Consider the following 24,263-nt stretch of genomic DNA (forward strand, 5'->3'; position numbering starts at 1 on the left):
TGAATTTTGCCACTTCGGCCTTTGCTATGGATATGTGCGCCACTAAGCGCAGAACACAGCGGTCGCAAGTCTCACTACAAATTGCTCAGAATTGGCAAGTACATGCACTGCAGAAACTACAGCCACCAGCAGATCAACCAGAAATCAAATATATAGAACGCTACTGTAGGCTTCAAGAAGCTGTTTGTATTCTCCTATGGCTATTTTCTAGCCAAGTATCAAAGGAAGCACACTACTATGCCAGATGAGATGACACTGAGTTATTGCCTAATAGAAATCCAACCCCTACTGAATTTTGCCACTTCGGCCTTTGCTATGGATATGTGCGCCACTAAGCGCAGAACACAGCGGTCGCAAGTCTCACTACAAATTGCTCAGAATTGGCAAGTACATGCACTGCAGAAACTACAGCCACCAGCAGATCAACCAGAAATCAAATATATAGAACGCTACTGTAGGCTTCAAGAAGCTGTTTGTATTCTCCTATGGCTATTTTCTAGCCAAGTATCAAAGGAAGCACACTACTATGCCAGATGAGATGACACTGAGTTATTGCCTAATAGAAATCCAACCCCTACTGAATTTTGCCACTTCGGCCTTTGCTATGGATATGTGCGCCACTAAGCGCAGAACACAGCGGTCGCAAGTCTCACTACAAATTGCTCAGAATTGGCAAGTACATGCACTGCAGAAACTACAGCCACCAGCAGATCAACCAGAAATCAAATATATAGAACGCTACTGTAGGCTTCAAGAAGCTGTTTGTATTCTCCTATGGCTATTTTCTAGCCAAGTATCAAAGGAAGCACACTACTATGCCAGATGAGATGACACTGAGTTATTGCCTAATAGAAATCCAACCCCTACTGAATTTTGCCACTTCGGCCTTTGCTATGGATATGTGCGCCACTAAGCGCAGAACACAGCGGTCGCAAGTCTCACTACAAATTGCTCAGAATTGGCAAGTACATGCACTGCAGAAACTACAGCCACCAGCAGATCAACCAGAAATCTAATATATAGAACGCTACTGTAGGCTTCAAGAAGCTGTTTGTATTCTCCTATGGCTATTTTCTAGCCAAGTATCAAAGGAAGCACACTACTATGCCAGATGAGATGACACTGAGTTATTGCCTAATAGAAATCCAACCCCTACTGAATTTTGCCACTTCGGCCTTTGCTATGGATATGTGCGCCACTAAGCGCGGAACACAGCGGTCGCAAGTCTCACTACAAATTGCTCAGAATTGGCAAGTACATGCACTGCAGAAACTACAGCCACCAGCAGATCAACCAGAAATCAAATATATAGAACGCTACTGTAGGCTTCAAGAAGCTGTTTGTATTCTCCTATGGCTATTTTCTAGCCAAGTATCAAAGGAAGCACACTACTATGCCAGATGAGATGACACTGAGTTATTGCCTAATAGAAATCCAACCCCTACTGAATTTTGCCACTTCGGCCTTTGCTATGGATATGTGCGCCACTAAGCGCAGAACACAGCGGTCGCAAGTCTCACTACAAATTGCTCAGAATTGGCAAGTACATGCACTGCAGAAACTACAGCCACCAGCAGATCAACCAGAAATCAAATATATAGAACGCTACTGTAGGCTTCAAGAAGCTGTTTGTATTCTCCTATGGCTATTTTCTAGCCAAGTATCAAAGGAAGCACACTACTATGCCAGATGAGATGACACTGAGTTATTGCCTAATAGAAATCCAACCCCTACTGAATTTTGCCACTTCGGCCTTTGCTATGGATATGTGCGCCACTAAGCGCAGAACACAGCGGTCGCAAGTCTCACTACAAATTGCTCAGAATTGGCAAGTACATGCACTGCAGAAACTACAGCCACCAGCAGATCAACCAGAAATCAAATATATAGAACGCTACTGTAGGCTTCAAGAAGCTGTTTGTATTCTCCTATGGCTATTTTCTAGCCAAGTATCAAAGGAAGCACACTACTATGCCAGATGAGATGACACTGAGTTATTGCCTAATAGAAATCCAACCCCTACTGAATTTTCCCACTTCGGTCTTTGCTATGGATATGTGTGCCACTAAGAGCTAAACACAACGGTAGCAAGTCCCCCTGCTAATTCCTCACAAAATGGTAAAAGATGCAAATTAAAATAAAAAAAGTAGAACGTTATTGTAGCCCTAAGAAGGGCTGTTGGGTTCTTTGAGAATCACTCCTGCCTAACAGTAAGCTAATAGAACACCCTAACGCTTTCCCTGAGCAGCAGCAGCTCTCTCCCTAGCGGCATCCAGAGACAGAATGATCCGAGCAGCGCGGCCAGCGGCTAGTCTATCCCAGGGTCACCTGATCTGGCCAGCCAACCACTGCTATCGACGTGTAAGGGTACCACGTCATGCTGGGTGGAGTGCAGAGTCTCCTGGCTTGTGATTGGCTCTGTTTCTGGCCGCCAAAAAGCAAAACGGCGGGAGCTGCCATTTTCTCGAGCGGGCGAAGTATTCGTCCGAGTAACGAGCAGTTTCGAGTACCCTAATGCTCGACCGAGCATCAAGCTCGGACGAGCATGTTCGCTCATCTCTAATAGATACATATGCAGTGTCTAGTTTAGGGGTGGCCCAATGCTATGCTGGGTCTGCCCGGCACCATCAAGTCATCACCCACTGTTGCTGCTCTCCGGAAAGGGTGGTTAGGTGTGGTGCACCCCAATGAGAAATAATCCCAGATAGTCAGGGAGTTTATTGTAAACGGTTTCCTTCTTTACTGAAGAAATTCAGGTGCAAAGCAATACAAGAAAAACATAGGACTGACTACTCCAATCTCCTTCCTGGCAGAAGTCACCGGAAGTGCACTGCGCATGACCGGAAGTGACGTCCGGGACACTACAATGCAAAACCGGAAGTGACGTATGGGTTGCTATAGCAGCGAGACGCTGTCTGGGGACAAGAGCGCCGGCACATCGCTCACCTTGTAAAAAATATAGGGTGTGATATGTCGCATCTGGCGGACTTGGGGGGCATATGTTGAGAAGAGAAAGTATGTAATTGGGAAAAAAAGGGGGGAGGAGCTGTAGGGGAACAGTAGATTGAGTTCAGAGTAGATAGTATGAGTAAAGTATGTTGAATGGATAGTAATAAAATATAACCTTAGGATAAGGTCTAATGATTGGGTGTACTATGTGTGGTAATTACCATCCTGGGAGAGACAAAGAAGAACGATGCAGATTCTATTCTGTTATTTTTTCTGTAAGAGAAGGGAAATAACATAAGTTAAAGTAAATCACATCAATGTGGCATCGTGGGGAATCTTTCTCCCATCCCAGAACTGGACAACGGTACCCTATACAAGGATACTTCACCTGCAATTCACGGTTTGTGGTCTACCTCCTCAAATGTCCATGTGGACTCCTATACGTGGGAGAAACTGTAAACCCCATAAAGGACAGGATTAGTAAGCACAAATCAACGATAAGGACAAACCAAACTTTATTACCAGTTCCAGCGCATTTTGTCAAGTGCCACCACCACCCCTCTCAATTACGCTTCCAAATAATTGAACAGGTGGAAACCCCCCGTAGAGGGGGCAACAGGATAGCGTTTTTGCGCAATCGTGAATCCTACTGGATCCACACCCTGCAGACAATCGAACCATTGGGCCTGAATAGGGCCTATGACCGAACCTTTTCCTAATGTCCTATATAATTTCATTTATGTATGTTTCTATGCCACATTGATGTGATTTACTTTAACTTATGTTATTTCCCTTCTCTTACAGAAAAAATAACAGCATAGAATCTGCATCGTTCTTCTTTGTCTCTCCCAGGATGGTAATTACCACACATAGTACACCCAATCATTAGACCTTATCCTAAGGTTATATTTTATTACTATCCATTCAACATACTTTACTCATACTATCTACTCTGAACTCAATCTACTGTTCCCCTACAGCTCCTCCCCCCTTTTTTTCCCAATTACATACTTTCTCTTCTCAACATATGCCCCCCAAGTCCGCCAGATGCGACATATCACACCCTATATTTTTTACAAGGTGAGCGATGTGCCGGCGCTCTTGTCCCCAGACAGCGTCTCGCTGCTATAGCAACCCATACGTCACTTCCGGTTTTGCATTGTAGTGTCCCGGACGTCACTTCCGGTCATGCGCAGTGCACTTCCGGTGACGTCACTTCCGGTTTTGCGCAGTACACTTCCGGTGACGCGCACACGCTATTTAAACCACCCTGTGGCCACACACACTGGCGGCCTCACTACTCCTCCATATCCCAAACTTCTCATGTAAGTACTTTTGCCCTCTCTCGCTGCCCCATTGATCCCACTCTATATCGCCCCTACATACCTTTATCCCTCTGCACTAACGCTACCCCATACTTCTCTCTTACCACTTCAGTCTTGCCAATGTTACCTTTGATATGTATCTCAACACCTGCATATATCTCTTACAAAGGACGTCCTGTATATATGTATATATTTGTACTACACCCTCTCCCCTTCTCCCCTTTATAGCTTACTCTAGCCTTGTATTTATTGCATGTTTTTCCACCCTAGGTCAGATCCTACTTGACAAAGGTCGTGATGACCGAAACGTCGTACTTAATGTTTAAAGATCTGTGAAAAATTACTCTTTAAAATTCTTTTTGCTATGTTGAAGGCTTTGCTATGTGATAGAATCACTGAAATAAAAATCATTTGAAAAATTCAGAATTGGTGTGTGCCATGTTCTACTATCGCCTGGTAGTCTTGACCTTGGACGCCCATGCAGGCTCGACACCATACTAGCGTCTCAGTCCCAGGTTGAAGGCGGACAGGTTGGGGATCCTTGATCCGGGCTCTGCAGATTTCACCATTAGGGCCAGCAAACTTCTGTTGCGCCGCTAGAACCTGCATAGTCTCCTGAATTACCTTCCGGGAACCGTTGGGCACGGTTGGCAGGGAGTCGTGGAGAGCCTTCAGCACTTCAGGGTAGCAATTGCGGAGGACATTGGTACCCAGTACCAGGGAGAAGTTACCGTTTTCGGGCACACGTGTCACCACTACGCCCTGTCTGGTTAACTCAGTGTCTCCAATGGTTAGCGTGGGCTCCCAGTAGCCGCGGATGGGTACGGGTTTTCCGTTCGTAGCAATAATGTTCAAGTAAGCCTTTGGAGGCTGGACTAGGGATGCTTTTCCTCGGCATTTCTCGAAGGCAGCACTCCGGAGGGTGGTCACTTGAGAGCCGGTATCAATTAAGGCCGGTAGGGTAACTCCATTGATGATTACATGAACCATGGGGCGAGTCCCCACGAACCTGGGCATCCAGTTAGCATCTCGGGGACTTACAAGTTCTTCCCTTGGAGGTCGTCCCTTAGCTCCAAGGGTTTGTCGTTTAACTGACGACAGTCATTCTCTTCATGCCCATATTTATGGCAGTAGCTGCACCGCTGACGGGGTTTCTTCTGACTCCAGGTGCTTAACGACTTCGCTTCTTTTGGGCGCTGTTGAGTCGGAGATTCACGAGGAGTAGCTGACCGTACCGGGTTCTCTGGAGGTTTCCTCCTCATAGCGGAGACAGTCACTTCCAACTGGGTCAACCGATCGAGGATTTTATGCAGGGTGTCCGCCAGATTAGAGACCTGTCCTGCTAAGTCAGCAACTTCCGTAGCCGCAGGAGTAGGTGATGTCGACTGCGTTGGATGGCAAGCTAGAGCAGATTCCTCCATTTCCACGGATTCAGGCTCTTTCTGCGGTCCAGTAGGCGGTCGGTCCCCTAATATGTCAATGGCAATTTCCTTAAACTCAAGGAAGGAGGCCTGGGCATGTTGAGAAGAGATGATCTTTAGTTGACACCTTTGATTTCTATCAACAAGTCCATTGATAAATTGTTCCCTTAAGGTTTGGTCAGAGGTTTCAGCGTCTTTGGGCTCAAGGCAGGTGATGGCCTTCCATGTCTCCTGTAGGGAGAGGGCAAAGTCTCGGAGGGACTCTTGGGGCTTCTGTCTTTTCCCGAAGAATTTCTGCTTCAACTCGGAGACAGTACACTTGTCAAAGGTGTTGCGTAGCCTATCAAGAATCCGGACCACATTCTGACACTGTTCTCGGGGCCAAGACTTGACTTCCCGGAGAGCGGGTCCTTTCAACTGCCCGATGAGGATGCCCACTTTCTGTTCCTCTGTGAATGGAAGCAAGGCGAAGGTGGCTAACAACTTGTCCCTGAATTCAGGGAGAGTATGTGATTCTCCCTCGTAGTAGGGTAACCAGGGGGCCCCCAGATAGTAGGGCATAGTCAGAGGCATCATGGTGGGAGTCCCAGGGCACTAGCTGTAGCAGGGCTGAAGGGACTCTCTGGAGGACTTAACATGCTCCGGTACCCTGAGGAGGGACCAGGAGACGGGACTTGCGCCAGTCCCGTATCTTCGTCCTGGGCGGACATGACTGGCCTAGCTGAGGGAAGTCTGTAGGGTTACATAATGTCCGTTGCTATGGGCGATGGCTAGAATGGGACGTGGGCACTTTAAGACACAGTCACTATTCCCTGGGAGGCGAGCCAATAACCTAGCGTTGGAAACAATCTCTACCCCCCTTTAACTTCCCCAGCGGTACTCACTCAGGATCAGCCGCGGTGACAGGACAGCTCCGGTGCACGAAGGTCTCCGTTCCCGATGTCCGACAGGCAGCAGGGGCTCGGTGATGCTCAGCGGTGTTCTCCAGTCGCAGGACACGTGCGCCGGAACTCCGGATGAGGCGCACACTGCTGGCAGGCTTCAGGCGCGGCCTGCGCCGAAATCCAAGATGGCCGATTAACCCTCTTCGTTGCCGGCCGCACACGCTCCAGCTCCTCCTCCACGGTGCTTCGCGCCACTCGCGCAGGGGGCGGAGCCTAGTGACGCCTCCGGAGTTCCCGCCAGTGAGGATTTGGCGGGCTGAAAATACTTGCTGCGCCACACGCCTCTGAGGTAAACGCTTCAGGCGCAGCAGCGCCGGATGTAGCAGAGCTGACACAGTTCTTGCAGGAATTAACCTCTTGAGTGCTGGAGCGGCGCTCGACAGCACGTGGCAGCAGTCTAACAGTTCAATGTGAAACACACAATTACTTGGGCCTATACCCGAATGGCAGCAGGGTTAGGCAGTACAATCGTTTCTTAATAAAGTACAGTCTTTAGTGCCAGGATAAGGCACAGAAGTATATATCCTGTTCGTGACGCCACTTGCAACATCCCCCACCGGGGCCTAGCCCTTGAGGTGAGGCCTGGAGTCAGCCGGGGCCCGCAGTACCGGAGTGGCTGGCGGTTGCGGCCTAAGCACGCTGTTGTCACGGTGCTTGGTATGGGGGAACCGGAGGGCTGTCCTATAGCCTGGCAGGTCTCCAGCAGGGTGGTGTTGGCAAGAAATGATGAGGGAGAGGCTGCTGTAGCGGATCTCCCTGGGGCAACCCCTTAATGTCCCGAGTGTGAGTCTCTGGGTGATGGACAGGGTGCCGGTGATGAAGGCAGCCGTATTAGCAGGGACCAGACGGAGACAGAAGTTGAAGAAAACAACTTACAGTTCTTTATTTGAACCGCAGGAACCGCAGCAAATGTGCCTTTAACAAGATGGTGGAGTACTGGAGAGGTATTTGGAGGGAGCCACAGGATGTAGGTCACCAGCCTGGATGTAGAGGGCAGGCTGGGAGGCAGCTGTGTCCTTAGAGGATGCTTCAGCTCGGTCCTGGATCTCTTCAGGTATCACCCTTGAAGGTAGGATGATACCCCTTTCCTCACTACACTAACTCTAGTCTTATTCTCCACTTCAGGCAGGGGCTAGGCTCTTCCTGCACTGCTCCGGTGTGCTAGAGACTCTGAGCTGCTGCTCAGCTAACTACTCTCTGCATGCGTCCTGCAGACCCAGAGGGCCTGACTAGGACCGGTCTCTTCTCCCTTCTGGGAGAGACCGCTCTCCTCTCTCTCCTGAGAGAGACTTCTCTCCTAACTCTCTCTAGAACATTCCTGGCCAGGGGGTTTTATTACCTCCCTTTGGTCAGGTGGTGGCTGCTCCTCCAATTACCTCTCAGTTCACAGAGACAGGATGTAACACAGATCATTGGATACTGGACTTTTACATCATATACAGATTTAACTTCTGCCTTGCCAGGCAGGACTAACCACTGCAATTTCCCCTTTGTGATGTGGTGACATGTTATGGGACTTATTCGCAAGCACCCACTCGCCATTGCATCGGCGAGGGTGTTGCAGACCAAAATGTCCTATGGCCACAGATGTGCTCAAGTCATTCGTAGAAAAGGCCGTGCAGTTCATACTGATTGTTGACTGTTGTATGCTTCACCTTTTATTATAATCTTTCTCTGTGCTACAGTCATTGTTGTTCTCTAATTATGATTATCACATAATCCATAATAAAGGTTTTATTTTGATATACTATAGTTTTTGCAAAACACTGTTCTAGTGACATGGTGTATGCCTTGCAAAAACCCATAAAATGTTGATCAATGGAATCATTGGGGCACATTTACTAAGGGTCCGAGGAGCGCATTCCGTTGGGTTTCCCAAATTTTTCCATTTTGCACTGAATTTAACTTGGGTTTTTTGTGCATGCGATCAGTTTTTGGTGCATCGGCGCCGGCTTTCTTGCGACACAAATCGGGGGGCGGGCTGTCGGACAATCTGACTGATCCGGACAACGCGCGGTATTTAACATCTCAAATTGTGTCGTAAGACATGCACTCTCATACACCAGGAAGAAGAAGACGAACTCTGGCGGACCTCAGCGGGGAAGCGACACATGCAGGATCTCGGGCGCACAATTTTAGTGAATCGCGCCGGACTTCATCTTCGTCGGACCGTCCGGATTGGGGATCGCGACAGTACTGGGTAAGTAAATATGCCCCATTTTTCTGAAAAAAACAAGTGATCATGCATTGTTCTAATTTGGTTTGCCAGTGGAGCTCTCTGAATCAAATGCATTGGGAAAAATAAAGTGACTGCTTGCTGGGCCTGGGCCATGAACCAGGCCATGCATCCCTAATGCTGTGGGCCCCATAGCAGCCACTATGGCGGTAGTTCCACCAATGAACCCTGACAAGAATAGGATGTGAAAGTAATACGGAAATACCACCAAATCCCATCCTACCAAAGGTTATTTATTAGAGAACTGTAGGGATTTGAGAATCGGGACCACAGAATGTGAAAAGTGCCTTGTCATGGACTCAACTCCTTGTATCATATTTATATATGATGCATATATATCTTGTTTACCCGATATACAACAGAGCCAACACTGTAATCATTACAGTGTCCGCTCTCCTGCACATTAGGGAAGCAGGAAGTCCGTGCATCATATATCAATATGATATAATTATGATGAACACAATTCAGACCCCGGCAGTCAGTGATACAGTGCGAAAACATATGTGTTTAGATCTAAACGCTTGTTTTCGGGAATGAGCAACACATGTTTTACATTGTTTATCGGTAAAATGCCTGGTCCTGATTGTGAGCATTTCGGTCTAAATGCATATGCAATAAGTAGAAACTCCTACAATTTAAACACAGTGGGGCAAATTTACTTACCCGGTCCATTCGCGTTCCAGCGGCGGCTTCTCCGCTCTGGATTCGGGTCCGGCCGGGATTTAATAAGGTAGTTCTTCCGCCGTCCACCAGGTGGCGCTGCTGCGCTGAAAGTAAACTCATCGCGCCGGAATGCACCGAGCTGGACCAGGTGAAGGTAAGCGGTCCTTATGCGACACATTTTCGGTTTTTAAATGCGGCGGTTTTTCCGAATACGTCGGGTTTTCGTTCGGCCACGCCCCCCGATTTCCGTCGCGCGCATGCCAGCGCCGATGCGCCACAATCCGATCGCGTGCGCCAAAATCCCGGGGCAATTTAAGTACAAGCGGCGCAAAACGGAAATATTCGGGTAACACGTCGGGAAAACGCGAATCGGGCCCTTAATAAATGACCCCCAGTGTGTATACATGGCCTCTATACATTGTGCTAATAACAGCTGATCATTGCAGGACCACCAATCTCCAATGAAGAACCCATCCTAGAACTGCCCCGTGCTGATTTTTTACTTATGGTTTAATACATTTAAAATAAATGTGTTTTTCATATGTGTTTTTAACTGTGAGAAACCTCAGCCTAAAACACTGCCTTCATTCAATAGAATGTAAGTACAGACCGGTGTCAGTAAACTTGAATTATATTTGCCTCATAAAATGAATGGTGCCAAGTCTCAGTGATCTTTAGCATCCACAGCGCCTTTCACTTTAACACATTCAGTGCCAGAAGCTTTTTACTTCTGCCTATCGTACTATGCAATACTGTCCAGGTATTACAGATGTGCCATAATGTGCGCAGATGCTGAAAACGCAGGTCTCCAGGACAATGCTGCAGCCAGGGATAAGCAGCATTTCTGCCTTAAGCCACAGCTGTGTTTTGTGCCTGAGCATTATGAAGGCCTGCTAGACCGGCTGTCTAAATGAGTAGCTGTCTCTCACCCCTCCCATCCCCTCCCTTTTTTCCTCTCTCCTGTTCTTTTTTTTTTGCTCTTCTCTTTTCCTGCTGAGCGACTGCAAAAAGGAGCTTTTACACTCGTGTTCAGCTGTGTTCACCCGAAACGTCTATTCATCCCAACGTCATTGCTTCCCTTTTTCCTGCGCTCTGGAGTCAAAAAAGCTCTAAATTGTTTAACGTAGCAGCAACAGCAGCATCATCATCATCGCTGAAAGGTAGGGGAGGCAGAGTCAAGTCAATGGGGAGACCAGAATCATTCCTGCTGTGATTTCAATTGCCTGCTGTTTATTTCTATGTAGGTTACAAGGGTGAAAGGCCTGCAGTCTCCTATCAGACAGGAAAGATTGGGTGTCTTGTATATCCCTGCTCCGGTCTATTTATAGCAGACTGCTTGCTTATAAGCATCCATATTTATTTCTAGAATATATATAATCTATATTTTTATATTATTCCATTTTTCTGAAAGGTTTTGATTGTGATATTATTTCTACTGTTTACTATAGTGTCCATCAGTGTATTTGTTACATTGACCAGTTATTTTCTAATTGGAATTTCATTTTACCTCTCTGCTATACCTTATTATCATGTGGCTATTAATGTGGAATATTGTTACCACTTTCTAGGTTGAAAGTTCCTTTTTGACTGATATTCTAGCACGTAGCTCTGATAGCTGAACTTTGTTCTTGTGTCTCCTGTAGTGAATTGGTAATATACATACAGATGGTGTATGTGTGTACATGTTTCTTAACCATATAATGTATTAACTCTCTTTATGCCAGGAGTAGGTCTATAACTTCCCCTTTCCATTTTTTTTTAATGATAAACATAGACTCTCCTCTTCCTGTTTTTGCAGCATGACTACTGTGCTAGTGTTTATTACTCTACAGGAAATTCCTATTAATCATAAATAGTTTCATGGGCTTGACAATATCTGTGTAACCTGGGTTGTAAAATATGAAGCTGCATTGTGGAAGTAGAAGTGAGCAGGAAAAAGTCCAGGATGGTTTTCCTATAGCCTGGGACATGTCTCCTTGCTGTATACACATTGGCATTTCCAAGAAGTATTGTCTGTCATTGACTAGAGTACAATAGGGCAGAAGGTGATCACTAATGAACTCTTCCTGGCTGCTGCGTTCTACCAGGACTGATCACCGACCGCGACCTCTGATGGCTGTCAATACATGATGGCAAACCTCTGCACGTAGGATGTAGAATAGATTGAAATATATTTATAAAATGATCATGAGGTAATTATATTTCAGTAAATAATAAGCATATTTATAAAAAGGTATTTTTATAAGCAAATCAAATTTTGTATTATGCCTTATGTCATTGTCTGCAAATTAATATGCAATACACGGACCACAATATTGTGTAGTTCTATAGATGACTACAACCATTAATGGTGATAAATGCAATGCAAACAGCTCGTGGCCTTGCTCCACTGATATTGCTGAGGGCACTGCACTCTGTGCTTGGGCAACCAAAGGCTTGGACACACCGGAAGTATCAGCCTATGGGCCACAATATACTGAGGGAAACAAATGTTTGTTTTCTTACACTTTACTACACTAGAGACATGCAGTAAAATCCATTTATACCGTGTGCTATCCTTCTTTTTCATTATTGAATTGTGTGGCTGGCAGATGTCACTGTTAGTGTATCTATGCACATGGGGGCATATTCTCCATTGGGATTCTGCTACAAATTCCACAGAGGTTTTCCTCTCTACCAATGATGAAGAAGAGATCTGATGTTAATCATCTTGACTTCTGTTCATGTTGATTTCCATGCAGAATCATAGCACATTGTGTTTAATCTCTGTTGAAGTCACTATAATACTTATGTAATAAAACAAAAATAGTGGAGTTGAAGTGCTTGCTATCTTTTGTTTTATTCTATTGTCTTTTGTCTTATTCTATTGTGTCATAAGAAAGCACCCACCATTACTATGGCTGTGTTGCTTCCCCCCCCAATATATACACTATAATACACATATTTCCCACATGCACTTCCCTGTGACAATCCCGCTGTGTATACTGACTGTATGAATCTACTCATAGGCATCTGTTTAACACATGCACCAGGAGCTTCACTAGTGCATTCAGTAAACACAAATAGGAAACACAAAATACCACTGTAAAAAAATAAATCAATCTAATCCCACAAAAAACAAGCCCCCAAAAAAACACAAAAAACTTATGGCTCTTGGAAGAGAATGATCCAAAAATAGAAACAAATTGGCTTGGTCATGAAAGAGGTATGTTCAGATAGCAAAAACTAGGGTGTAAGAAAACAGCTAGACAAGGCTTTCAGCAGGGGCGTAACTACAGCGGTAGCAGCCATAGCAGCCGCTTTGGGGCCCACAGTGTCTGGGGGTCCTGTCAACCGACCTGACACATTAAAGAATGGAGGATGCACCATTCTATCTATATTGTACTGCACATTGTCCAGCATAATATGTACAGTATATAACATATACTGTGATGTATATATGCAGTATCTGTGATGTGTATATGGTGTCTGTATACACTGTATGTGAGTATGTTGCAGATGGCACTGTATGTGTGTGTGTATGCTGTGTGTGCACATGAGTGTATTTATACGTGATTGTAACTTGCATGTGTGAGTATACTAATATGTATATTTTTTAGGTGGGAAGGGGGGCCCCATGGAGTAGCCTGCTAGGGGGCCCTGTCTCTCCTTGTTACACCACTGGCTTTCAGACACCTTGTTAGTCAGTTTTAGCCTTTGTTCACACATTCAGTTTTATTAGATGCAGTTTCCAATATCCATACAGATATACATGAGATAGTGACCCCCAGAAAGAACTGTATGTCTCAGGGGTCACCATATGCTGAGCCTAGTGGATGGCCCTGCCCTTTTTTTGTGTCCATACACGAATAGCTTCCAATCTCTACTTAGGATCGCCCACTAGACTTTAAAGCCTAGAATGAACAAAGATTGAAAATAATATTTAGGACTAGTTTTACTGAATTTTTTCCCACAAAGCTACAGTATACATTGATCTGACCATAAGATGCCACCTGCAGATTGGACATAATTTGCAATGTGACAGGTTCCCTTTAAGGCATTCTCCAACCTCAGTTGCATTTTTTAATTGACATGTTTTTACTGGGTGGAATGTTCTCTTGAGGACTAATGTTTTTTGAGCATTCTTGACAATTCTAGTTTCTGTGTAATGCACATAGTACATGGAGGTGAATGATACCTCACTTCTAATAAAGCTGGGTTTATTTAAACTACAAGGAGTTGGAGAATACCACTGTGTCACTGGCGGGATGTAGAGTGAACTATGTTCTTGCGGACATGTGATGACTTGTGTGATGTGATGTTTAATTGCCTTAACTAGCTATGGTAGGCGATGTGCAATGTGACTAAAATAACACTGTGTCATGTATATGAAGTCATTGCATACAGCAGCCTATTGTTAATAAGGTGGAAGGTTTAATTGGAAATCTACACATAATAACACAACTCTAGTAGCAAATGATTGTCTCCAGAGATGGCTATAAATGGGATTGTCCTCTGCTGGACCCATGGGATGGGAAAGTCGGACTCTGAATTTATACAGTAATGAAATGTTGTAGGATGTGAATATTTTATTTTAGACTTTCTTAAAATTATATATCTAGTAGAGTAGTTGCTGAAGGGGTTGAAATTTGAGAATTTTCTTTCATGGGCAAACCCCATTTAAGCTGCCTTTGCCCTTATTATTAAGAATAAAAAGGCTTTAAACATTATGCAAATGAGCCTGAAGGGCGCCAGCCGCCATTAACACCTGTGGAGCCCAGAGCCCATCATGCTCATTTGCATAATTTCAAGTCCTCTAAAAAAACAGGGCATAAGAAGCTAAAGGAAGAGAAGATCCTGCCAGAGGTAGCACAGACCAGTATGTCAGTGTACTTGGTTTACAATCCTTGATCCTGGTGGTAGATACTAATATAATAAACTATATAATATACACTTAATATAAATATTTATTTTCATTTCTTCAAATGGATGTTATTAAAAAAAAATTACCGGTGTGAAGATAATTTCCAATAAATGTGGCCATGTTGTCAATGTCAATGGTGGCCACACATCTGCGATTGAGGCAGCTGACCACCCAAATTCAGTGTCATTACCACAGCACAGCTGTGTGACATGCTGTAATTCCCAGACACCTCATATACAAAAACAGTTTCAGTTCTTCACGCAATCACTCCATGAAGACATGTATATATATTGGAGAAGAATTACATTACAGTACTATGTAAATGCCCAGATGAGAATACCCCTTTAAGGACCTGACTTACAGACATAGCTCTCTGCCCACTGTGACCCCTGGTGAAGATCTTTGGATGCCGATAAGGAAAGGTCATCCAATTTTCCAATATTCTTTCTGTATCAATTCCTCACAGTTTTCTAAATATCTGCACATCATTTTATTCATTTTTTTTTAAACTGTTTATTGACGAATATAAAAATCATGTTGGGGCAATGAACAATGGAATATACAGCTTTTTATACATATCAATGATGAAGAAAGTCTAATCACATCTTCGCTTTAAATGGTGTCAGTCAGCGCTGCGTGAATATGTATCAATTCCGAAGTATTTAATGGACACCTGTCATCAGGTCTGTGTCACTTGTCCTGTCACCACTACCTGTTGGAGCAGCTCACAAAGATCCCATCCCAGCCTTTATCTATTCATTTCATACATTAATCATTGCAAAATCATCTATTCTTTATTATGTAAATGAGGCTGGTCACATGGTCAGAGGCAGTTGTGTCACCCCTGTTACCCCTCCCCTCTCCTCCCCCTGCTCCTGTCTGTGTGTAATGTATAGTAAAGTATTGCTAGTGTATGTGCTGTATCTGCTGACATGCTGCATCCTCCTAATATACAGGTGAGAGACACAGACATCAGCTACATATGTACCTGACGTGTTCTGCTGTAACATGGCTGCCTGGAGCTGTTGTATCTCTCCTATACATACACACATGCACACACAGGCTGTAGGGGCCAGCCAGCACCAGGAAGCACATCATTAAACAGCCTCACATCATTACACAGGCTGTCAGTCATGCACTGGGGGTGTGGCTGTGCCTCCGACTCATGAATAAGGTGGACAGCTTGAATATGCTAATGCTTCATTGGACATTTCACAGGTCATTTGCATACAGCTTTAGGACCTCATTGCTTAGGATTTCAGGAATGTAAAGGGACAATGAAGGGATAGAGGCAATGCTCTCTAATGGCAGTTTATGAAAATATATTTAGTTTAGGGGGGTTATTTTGCATGACGGGTTCTCTTTAAACTAAACTATTCTAGACTCTATGATTTTGAAGAAAGTTATAATATCTTGCAGTCGTGGAAAGAAAACAATGGTGATGTGGATGTGTCCACCTAGTCAGGCTGGGTCCAAGGCAAGTTAGTGAAAGGGTAACACTTTGTGCATTTGGGCACTGCAGTTATGTCTGTGGCAGTATGTCTGGACATGCTGTAACTCCGCAGATCCCTCATATACAAAAACAGTTTTGGTTCTTTGTGCAATACCTCCAGCAGTGGTGGTTGTATCCAAGGACAACTATCTTGTTTCTAAAGGGACAACATGGCTACATTTATGGGACATTATCTTTACACAGGTACATATTTTTAATAACCTCCAATTGAAGAAATTTATGTATATGAGAGATTCCCACATGAGAATACCCATTTAAGCAAATTACCGGCATCCAGAGATCTTCATCAGGGGTCACAGTGGGCAGAGAGCTCTGTCTGTATGTTAGGTGTCCTTAAAAGGGGTATTTTCATCTGGGCATTTACATAGTAATGTAATTCTTCTTCGATATATATACATGTCTTTAATTGAATTTTTTTTTTTAAATGTACATGTATGAAGATAATTTCCCATAAATGTAGTCAAGTGGTCCCTTAGAAACAGGATTGTCCTTGGATAACACTACCTCTACTAATGTGACTGCACAAAAAAAACAAATACATCCAAATGGAAAAAAATATATACAGTATATGGCAGATTAATTAAATAAATGTGATTACCCATATGGGAATACACCTTTAAGATGTTGACTGCCTGTATAATATAGACTGTGGTTACCTACTGGATTAAATTGTTTGATTCTATTAACTCCTACATTTTTCCTGGGGTTTATGTAGTCTGCCAGAGGGACCATGCTCTGGCTAAACAAAGCAAGAACATGAGTATTTGTAATTTGTAAGAATCAAAAATGTTTACGCTCACCTTCCCTCCCCCTTGGTAAAAATTTCCATACTGAATTTTGGTGAAAGCGGACTGACTGGGAGATTCTGTATGCAACTGGTTATGTCCTTTTTCCCCCAGACTGAAACATGGTCAAAAATGCTAATTCGACCCCCAATGAACTTTGATGGTTTAAGGTCATTTGTTTTTACGGGGATCATGGGTGTTTATTAGCAAAATATTATGTTAGTTAAACTGACCACCTGGGCATGGTGTAGTGTCTTTTGGCTGATATGTGGAAGTGTACATTTATGTAAGCAGCTTAACACCTTTGATGCAATTTCCCTTTTTTTTTTTATATAGTGCTAATATTAAGTAATATATATATGGCACAGAGATCATCACACACATTAATTCCTGTCCCTATTGAGGCTTGCAATTTAATTTTCTCTTGGTTGGATTTAAACCGGATTTGCTATAGAAATGTCTGCAAGACCCAATAAAAAGATTAAAATTATAATAACTGGCTCAGAATCAATGTTGGCATTAGACACACTGCTAACACAATGGGGCAAATTTACTGACCCGGTCCTATTGCGATCCCCGATCCGGAGGGTCTGACAAAGATTAAGTCCGGCGCGATTCATGTACCAGGCAGTCCCCGGGTTACATACAAGATAGGGTCTGTAGGTTTGTTCTTAAGTTGAATTTGTATGTAAGTCGGAACTGTATATTTTATCATTGTGATCCCAGCCAGAACTTTTTTGCTCTCTGTGACAATTGGATTTTAAAAATGTTGGGTTGTCATAAGAATCAATATTAACACTAAAGCTTAATTACAGACACCTTTGATAACTGTTACAGCTGTTTATTGCAGCCTAGGACTAAAGTACAATAGATTACCAATAACCACAGGTCCGTTTGTAACTATGGGTCGTATGTAAGTTGAGTGTTCTTAAGTAGGGGACCGCCTGTATTCACGATTTCCACATCCTCATAGTTGGAATATTGGGATGGTACAAAATTAAAACAATACATTTTCTGGCCATGAAAATTGATTCCTGTCCAAAAAAATCCATGCTAGGAGACCAGGCATATGACCAGTGAGACCAATAGTAACTCAAGTAGACATATTTCAAAAGAATGAGGCATTTGCAGGGAAAGTAAATCGGAAAGATAATCAGTTACTCTTTTCAAGAAGTGTGCAATGGGGTACACGCATGGGATTAATTTCTTAAAATGATTGTCTGTTGCCCATAGAAACCAACCAGGACTCTGCTTTCATCATTCAAGAACATTAACATAAAGGAAGCTGAGCTCTTTTTCATTTTTATAGGAAAGAAAGAATCTTACGGTTAGGCCTCATGCACACAAATATGTGATCCCCTGTTTACTGCGAATGACAATAGAAAAAACTACAGTAATCGGACCTGTATTATAATTTCCGGCACGGATAGATGGCTTGAGTACTGCCTTATGGCCTAGCCCTATAAAGCTCAATCAAGTCTTTAGATAGCCGGAAAGAAATGGCTACTTCATTGCAACATGTTTGTGTGCATGAGGCCTAAGACCTTTTTTTGAAATGAGGCCCATAGTACTTTACATAGCAAATTTCACTATAAAATCTCTGGGAAGGTTTTCAGTATTTTTACTCTATTGGGACACCGTTATTATTATTGTCTACTCTGGGGGGTCTCCCGTATTATTATTGTCTGCTCTGAATGTGGTACTTGTTTGGTGGGGCAGTATTTATTGCTGTATTTTATGATGTTTACTGGTGCACCCCCTTAACTCCTTAGCGCTCTGCGTCCAATATATCAAATGCAAGCGCCTTCTGGTTCTCTGGTTCGCTTTCTTGTGACAGGGAGACTATTGTTAGCGGCAGGGATTGCAAGACGACATCCACCGGCTGACATCACAGGACCAAATTGATTGGTCCTGTGATGTCCATCGCTGAAACTGGCCAGTCAATGCAGACTGGCAAGTTACAGTGATGTAAGTCAGGATAGATCCGTTGCTCTCCAATGCCACCATTCTGCATTTGGTGGTGTTGGAGAGATACATGTGATACAATCACTATTACACACACACCCCACTGTCCGTATTTCCTTGCATTATGCCCCCTATTGTCAGTTTTCTCTCCGCCCCCAACCGCACTTGTAAGTGTGTTGTGATAGTAGAAGTAGAGCATGTGGAGGTTGTAGTAGTGCACACGGTAAGCAGTGTATGCAGTAGTGCACGACGTGTTTGGAGTTGGTAGCAGTGCACGCCGTATGCAGAGGATGTAATTGTGCACGCCAAGTGTGGAGGTGGTAGTAGTACACGTCATGTGCGGAGGTTGTAGTAGTGCACGAGTTTTGGAGGAGAACTAATCAGCAAAATTATACTACTAATATAAATATTCAAATGGCCTACCTGAATAAAAGCCTCTGTTGCTTTATGACTAAGTAACAAGGGAGGTCCTAAACAGTTGACACCTTCCACTTTAATCTTCATATGCCCCAATATATACTGTATAGCTAGAAGTTAAGATAAAGAAACATTGCTCTTGTTGGGGTCCTGCATACAGCAGTACCATGTGCACAGCTGTTCAGTATTGAGCGGTTGGCACACTATGTAGCACTCTGCTGCTCCAACATTCTCTTTAGGTTTTCTCTAGGTTCTTTCGCACAAATGCAGATTTTGTGAAGGTTGTCTTATATGGATAGTCAGATATTCCTAACCATTTTTAAAGAAATGGACAAAGTATTCATAAGGCAGGGAAAGAATGTAAAAGCACCCTTAACAGATCATGTAATAAGCCTTTCAGTGCTACAACGAATATGGTGCTGATGTACTCAATGATTTATGTAAGTGACAGTACACATTATTACATTGCTTCTAAGCAACTTGTTATGGAATAAGCTGAGATTGGATCACAAGGCAGAACATATGAGCAACACAATAAGGCCTTGGTTTTTTAACCATATCAAGTAATGACTTAATATACAAGATTTAATAAAGAGCAAAATGACTAACGAGCTCAAGCTAATCATTTAGAAGAAAAAGGATTAGTAGAAGATAACATAGACCTTATCTCCTGCATTGACTGTAAGGGGAGTTAAGGCAGTCGGGTACAGAGCAATGTCACAGAGCAGGAATGTAACCAGCATCTGAGAAGTGTCTTGAAATTGTCATTTGGATAACTTGGAGAAATATTGTTCTACAGCTTTATAAAATGGCAAAAATATCAATTAAAAAAAGATTTAAAGCTATGTCTTAAATGCTCTTGGAACAGGAGTGTGTAGTGTGTTAACCAGAAATGAAATGCTTACATCTAATAAAGTAATGAAATGTCTTGATGTTTACAGAAGGCTCCATATAGCAGACTAAATAATTCATTGATATTGAGTCGTGTGTGGAGTTAACTGCTGGGCACAGATGCTACGTCTGAAATATAGGTCAGGAAACGCTGCTTGGTTAATATTTGCATGGTGCCGAGTGTATTTTAATGGATCAATCAACAGCTTAAGATAAAATGGCTTTTGTTGTGTTAATGGAAATCCAGTTGTTTTTTTCTTTGGTCTAAATAGACTTAAGTTGTGTGGGATTATTCAGCAAATACAAATTTATCAGATAATTATTAATTGTCACTAAATCTGTGGGATTTAAATGTTTCCATTAACTTCCAGTGTGATTTGCCAGGAGATTTGTTTTATATATACGGTATATTGTTCAGACCTGCCCGGGAGTAATACCATATTTTGAGATTTGTATCAATTACATTGAACTGCGCTGTCCATTCCTCACCATCCATAGAATTTCATAATTAGCATGGTTGAAAAAAGACATATGTCCATCAACTTCAACCAATGAAGGGAAAGGGAAGAGAATTCTATATCATAACATAACCATCAATATTATTTAGCTGTAAGAAGACAACTAGACAACCCTTTTTGTAGCCCCCTACTATCCCTACTGTGACCAGCTCCTGAGGCAGGCTATTCCACAAATAATTATCTTCCTTCATTCAAGTATATCCCCATTCTAAATGTAAATTAACAGTAAATGTTAAACAGACAGGCACATGGTAAAATACATAAATTTGGTAAATTTCATAGATTTAATAAACACTAATAAAACCATAAATTATGGTTATTATTATTAATGGTTTTATTAGTGTTTATTAAATCAATTAAATTTACCAAGTTTATGACCATGTTAATTTACCAAATTTACCATGTCTACTAGTGCCAGTCTTTTTTACATTTACTTTGTAAAGCCAGCTACTATCTGCCTGTAGCACAGTACACATTGGTTTATTGTTAGGGTGCATATATGTATGAGGGCCATCACTCATGTTGTGACCAGAAATCAGCAGGTACTACATGTTCTTCACGTAATTTTACATTGATTTAAAATTTGTTTGTTTTTTTCCTTAAAAGGGAACCTACCACCCCGATTCTACCTATAAAGGTAGGTGGTAGGTGGATGGATGGGAGGTGTGGATAGCCCTTTTTCGGGCTAATCCTCACATCCCGGGTGTCTTTTATTAAACTTTATTGCATGTATATGAAAAATTTTTTATGCGGCTACTGGGGCGTGGAGTAGCCGGACATGAGGCTACTAGTCGCGGCTACTCCACGCCCCAGTAGCCACGTTACTCCGCCTACCAGGTAATCTTCGGCGCGCAGCTCGCGTGCGCAGAACGCAGGGGACCCGTACGAGGGCGCGCAGCTACCAGGAGCTGCGCGCCAAAGATTACCTGGTAGGCGGAGTAACGTGGCTACTGGGGCGTGGAGTAGCCGCGACTAGTAGCCTCATGTCCGGCTACTCCACGCCCGAGTAGCTGCATAAAAAAATTTGCATATACATGTAATAAAGTTTTCTAAAAGACACCCGGGACGTGAGGATTAGCCCAAAAAAGGGCTATCCTCACGTCCCATTCATCCACCTACCACCCCTTCTACCTTTATAGGTAGAATCGGGGTGGTAGGTGCCCTTTAATACATTTAACTCTCATGGGGCGAAATTTTCCCCTTCATAGGCATATCAAATGGATGGGTAAATATATTGATGACCTGTTTTGGGTTTGGTGGTCAGTAAGTGAATTCTATCATATGATTGTTTTTAATATGAATTAGATGAACCTGAAATGTATTCATGTTTTTGAAGGGCCTTTCTTAATGTTCAAATCTTTCTACTTCTTGCCATCCTAACCATGTCATTAACAATATTCCAAATGGTAAATTAATCAAAACAGAATTGTTCTAATGATAAAAGATTTAATCAAGAAGCCTACATAGTGGCTGGCAGGTTGCATATCCAAGGCAATGAATAGGGTAAAAAATAAATCTAGATGCTCTTGGAAAATAAGAAAACGAAAATTAAGAAATTAAATGTGGCTAAAAAAAAAAAAATCAGCTACAATAATTACTTCCCGTTCTCCAAGTATGTTCAGTAGCTGTGAAAGGAGTGATGTTGGGTACTCGTGGTTGTATCATCCAGGTTGCCATAAATGTGGACATAGACACTGCAAAGCGCGTGATTTTATAAGTAGGGGTAATACGTTCCCTTCTTATGTGACACAAAAATCTTGTAAGATCAAAACCTATATTAATTGCAATACTGCTAATACAGTATAGTTGGCGACTTGTACCGAATGTAGATTGCAATAAGTTGGCTGCACTAGTTATCCGCTGAAAGGGCATATTATAAGGCACATTTCAGATATCCCTAACGATACTGTGAATGTGTCTTCATTAACCTGTCATTTTAAGGAATATCCACACAGGAAGCATCAACGCATTAAGCTGTCAGGATAAAGAGAGTATGAAAACCAATTCACAATTGATCAACAGGGAATCCGTCTGGATTTTTTGTTGAACAGTAGACAGCCATATGGATTCAAAAAACGTCATGACTTGATATTGTGTTATTGATAAGATTATCTATGGCTATCAAATGAAGGAATAATCTGTTTTGCTTTAAGCTCATGAAATTACATGTGTTGATCCTCTTGTAGTGATATCAATTTCTATGACTACATTTCTGGTTATTCATTTAGTATTTTTGATACACATTATGATACAGAATCAGATAATGACAAACATATGTAACAATATGTGAGTTTGGTGCTCATATTGCTAGATAAATGATACTGTGTTCTCAAATGATACTACAGAGTACAATACTGTACCATTGTACATTGTATGTTAGTAAAGCTTGTTTGAATGATGCCAGAATTTTACCAGGCCCATTAGAGATACATGATGGGGCAGTACTTTTTAAATGATCTTTAAAATGAGACTTCTATATAGATCAAGACTAAGGCTAGCTCTGAAACCTGTCGATCTTTTGTATGCTTTTATCCGATGTTTGGGCTGATCCATTAACCTTTACACGTTCTGCTCCTTACATGTACAGCACGGAGGGGTTGAGACTTTATGAGGTAGGGTTTTCTACATATTGCAGCAAACATCCACCACTAATATCCACAAGCAGTGATAGCACCAATCGCAAGTATTAACTTTTCTGATGCCACCGGCGGCATTTAAGAGACAGTGGAGTGTGGGCACCGCCATCTTTGTTACGATCATCGACCCCCGGGATGTCAGGTCTCTGTCAGAGCCAAGGCTGCATGGCTTCTGAAGATTTGTTACAATTAGCCAGCGGCTCATTGTAATGAATACTATGTAAAAATGCCATATACTGCAATAATATTGCTGTATATGGTAGGTACGATCAGACCATCTAGGGTTAAAGTACCCAAGGGGTCTAAAAAAAAAAAAATATTGTAAAAAAAAGTTTAAAAACAGTTTAATAAAAAATTAAAAATCATCATCCTTTCACTAGAACTGATAGAAAATTTAATGAACCGTAAAAATCACTAACATGTTAGATATCGCTGCATCTCAAAATGCCTGATCTATCACAATATAAAAGCGGTTATTCCCAGCAGTGACCCCCATAGTGGAAAATAGTGAAATGCTCCTTTTTACACCATTTTACATCACATAAAAAATGGAATAAAAAGTCATAAACGTGTGTCGCTTCCCCCCTCAGGTCTGCCAGAGTTCACCATCTTTTTTTTGTGGTGCATGTAAGTGCTTGAGCTTGCAACACAATTTGAAAGTTAAATCCCGCGCTCAGTCCGAATCATTCCAATCGTCCGATGGCACGAGGCCTAAATTGTGTTGCATGGAAGCCAGCGCAGCTGCCCCAAAAAACTATTTTGTGTGTGCCATAATCCTAGTGCAAACACTAGTTAAATACCTGTCCATGCCATGCAATCCCCAAAAATGGTGCAAAGTCCAAAGAAAGTGAGCAGCGCGACCCTTAGGAAATGAGCCGCAATGCTTCATGGTGGCGGTTTAGTGCGTTTTGTGCAGGTCTATTATTTATTTTAAACCACACTCCCTTTTTTAAAGTGCACACAAAGGAGTAGAAGTGGTTTTTCTATTCTTAATTCTATGTTACGCCAAATACTTATTCAAAATAATCTATCCAATGGCCTATCGATCTGTACACCACCTCCTATCACATAACAATGGATTTACACTACACATCTGG

General features: G+C 42.7%; 1 protein-coding gene and 1 long non-coding RNA gene across 2 annotated transcripts in view; one reads left to right on the plus strand and one right to left on the minus strand.

The window, feature by feature from the left end:
- Window positions 1-24,263, minus strand: part of LOC140104832 (uncharacterized) — a 119,700-nt gene that overhangs the window by 29,543 nt on the left and 65,894 nt on the right. The gene's annotated exons all lie outside the window — the stretch shown is intronic.
- C10H1orf21 (chromosome 10 C1orf21 homolog) overlaps window positions 10,372-24,263 on the plus strand; it is a 74,293-nt gene continuing 60,401 nt past the window's right edge. Inside the window, exon 1 of the mRNA XM_072128563.1 lies at window positions 10,372-10,698. The gene's annotated coding sequence lies outside the window, so the exon portion shown is untranslated. The remainder of the gene's footprint in view (window positions 10,699-24,263) is intronic.

This window comes from Engystomops pustulosus, chromosome 10, assembly GCF_040894005.1.
Source record: "Engystomops pustulosus chromosome 10, aEngPut4.maternal, whole genome shotgun sequence".
Classification (NCBI taxonomy): Eukaryota; Metazoa; Chordata; class Amphibia; order Anura; family Leptodactylidae; genus Engystomops; species Engystomops pustulosus.